The sequence below is a fragment of the Galeopterus variegatus genome, unplaced genomic scaffold (genome assembly GCF_000696425.1).
Source record: "Galeopterus variegatus unplaced genomic scaffold, G_variegatus-3.0.2 Scaffold6795, whole genome shotgun sequence".
NCBI classification, from domain to species: Eukaryota; Metazoa; Chordata; class Mammalia; order Dermoptera; family Cynocephalidae; genus Galeopterus; species Galeopterus variegatus.
Genome location: NW_007732906.1, coordinates 104,879 through 107,746, shown reverse-complemented (window position 1 = coordinate 107,746; position 2,868 = coordinate 104,879). Strand labels below are relative to the sequence as shown.

The 2,868-nt window shown below is 40.8% G+C and overlaps 1 pseudogene; it reads left to right on the top strand.

The window, feature by feature from the left end:
* Positions 1–999: 999 nt before the first annotated feature.
* On the top strand, positions 1,000–1,716 carry LOC103606715 (annotated as a pseudogene).
* Positions 1,717–2,868: the final 1,152 nt, after the last annotated feature.

The following is a 2,868-nucleotide window of genomic DNA, read 5'->3' as shown; positions in this document are numbered from 1 at the left end:
TTAGGGTTTCTATTCTTCTCTTTCCTGGTATTTGGCCTGAGACATCAGGACATCAGCCAAGGCACAGAGCCCCTTTTCTGGGCATCACACCAAACATCTAACTCTTTTGTATTTGCCCCTTCCAGTCTGGCAAACTTGAATATCTTCTCCAGAGACAGGAAATGTTGGCTCTGACTGACTTTGCAGCTTAAGCTTCTAAAGCACAGAAGCTAAGTACTGACTTGCTTGTTCTGTGTTAATGGATGCCTCTTGCTAGCTGGTTAAGTGGGTGTGAGGACGGAGGAGAGGAGAGTGAAGGGGTTGTTCCTGGGATAACTGGGGGAGAGATACAAGTGCAGAGCCGTAGTCTCAAACTCCTATAGACAAGGAAAAGGATAAATACGCGAGTGAATATTTGGAGGGGAAGTTCTTTAAATTACGTGGAATTCTTGAATTTAGGTGTCGTGAAGTCAAAAGGGCTCTACTTACGACAAGAGAATAGTATTAGAGTGAAATCCAGGTTAGAAGAGAAACTTATCTATGCAGGTGAGAAAGAGAAAAATGCTAGTTACTTAAACAGTTCTTTTGTATATGTGTAATTTTATTTACTGAAAATTTTCTTGATGTAAGTTAAATTTTAGATTCTTTTAAATGTTATGAGGGATGAAATATGCTGGGGCAGAAAATAATTCACTCACTTTAACAGCTCGTTCTCTTCTAGTCACATGGCAGTTGGAAAATTTTACCTCAGGAAAAAGTGAAAAAAAATATGAAGAATGCACCCTTACTGCCCACTTACCTTATTGAAGACCTTCAGTCCTAAATCTCAGAGTCTACCAAATATGGTGAGAGGGAGTTCTCTTTCTCTCTTTTATCTTAAATTTATATTTTTCTATTGTTGTTACAATAATGACAATGTCTTTGCTAGACAACTGTATTTTTCGAAGCACAATGCAGACCGGAAGTGCCAAGCTCTAACCCGATTCTGCTGGTCTGGGCTAAAACTGGGGCACCACCAAGATGCTGGCTTACCACTCATCTCTCATGGATCCCGACACCACACTCATTGGAAACACGGCACTGTTACCCATCAGAAGTCAGTTCAAAGGACCCACCCCTAGAGAGACAAAAGATACAGATACTGTGGGTGAAGCCATCTATTACTTCAAGGCCAATGTCTTCTTCAAAAACTATGAAATTAAGAATGAAGCTGATAGGATTTTTTTTCTTTTTTTTTAAAGATGACCGGTAAGGGGATCTTAACCCTTGGCTTGGTGTTGTCAGCACCACGCTCACCCAGGTGAGCTAACCGGCCATCCCTATATAGAAATTCGAACCTGTGGCCTTGGTGTTATCAGCACCGCACTCTCTCAAGTGAGCCATGGGCCGGCCCTTAGGATCTTGATATATATAACTCTCTACATTTCTGAGTGTCTAAAGAAACTTCAAAAGTGCCATTCCAAAAGCCAACGCGAGAAAGAAATGTATACATTGGGAATCACTAATTTTCCCATTCCTGGAGAGCCTGGTTTTCCACTTAATGCAATTTATGCCAAACCTGCAAACAAGCAAGAAGATGAAGTGATCAGTGCTTATTTACAGCAGCTAAGACAAGAGACTGGACTGAGACTTTGTGGGAAAGTTTTTGACCCTCAGAATGATAAAACCACCAAGTGGTGGACTTGCTTTGTGAAGAGACAATTCATGAACAAGAGTCTTTCAAGACCTAGACAGTGAAGGGAGCCTGGGCAGCCACTGTCTCCAGAGCAATGGGCAGCATTTTACAGCAAGATGTACACAGTCCTTTTGCTTTTATTTCATAAAATTTCATACAGAAGAAAGAGCATCTCTTTACTTGAAAAGCTCTTGGTCAAGAATTTAGGTAGGGGAGAAGAGAGTGGGTTGTCCAAGGGTGACTTGAAATTTTGTTCTGCATTAAGCTGGTGCTTAATAAGAATAAGTAATAATAAAGACATTTCTAACAGCAACAACAACATAAAAAAGCACAACGCAAAGATCATTCTATATGGCAACAGGAAAAGAATCCAAGCACCAGCCCACAAAGGTGTATTCTCCTGGTGTAAATAACTTAATCTGTTTAATCCAGTGGAGAATGAAACTCTATGATTCTGTAAGAGGAACTGTTCTAACAGGGCAGAAGGCATGTTGGGTTTAGGTAGCCACTGATACCAGTGGAGAAGGGGAGTTATCTGAAGATGGCAACCAGGGCATGCTCACGTGGGCCTCACTGGCTGACCTCAGCAGATACTGGGCACTCGGGAACTAGGCAGCCAGCTACTGATCATCAGTCAGTAATAAAGAAATAACAGGGATAGCCTCACCCATGTAATCTATTCTAGCATTTCAAAACCTATTTAATTCATCTTTTAAAGTCCTATTTACATAAGGTAACGTTCGGCAAAATTTGTTCTTATAAATGATTTCTTTACAAAAATGGCCACTTCTAATTTTGTCCTGTTATTCCCCTTCTGGTTATGTTTTAGTACTGCTGCTAATATTGTCAGGCTTTGTGCTTGATTTACATGTGAACCTGATTTAGCTGTTCTGGAAATCTCCAATGTGTTTCCTAGGAGATAGCAAGCACATCAGGATACTTTCAGTGACTGGTAACAGGAACCCCTCTCAAACTAAGAGGATTTTATTGCCTCACATAACGAGAAGTCCAGATGAAGAACAAATTGCAGGAATGGTCTAATTAGGGATTAGCTCCATTCTTCTGCAATGCTCTCAATTCTGCACCACTTTTTCATTTTTTCTTAGCTTTACCCCCCTTGTATTTGTAACACAGCAACCATCAACAATTAGGGCAACAAGCATCCTCATTCACATCTGGCTGGGGAGTCTGACTTTCCATTGCTCTCCAATAAA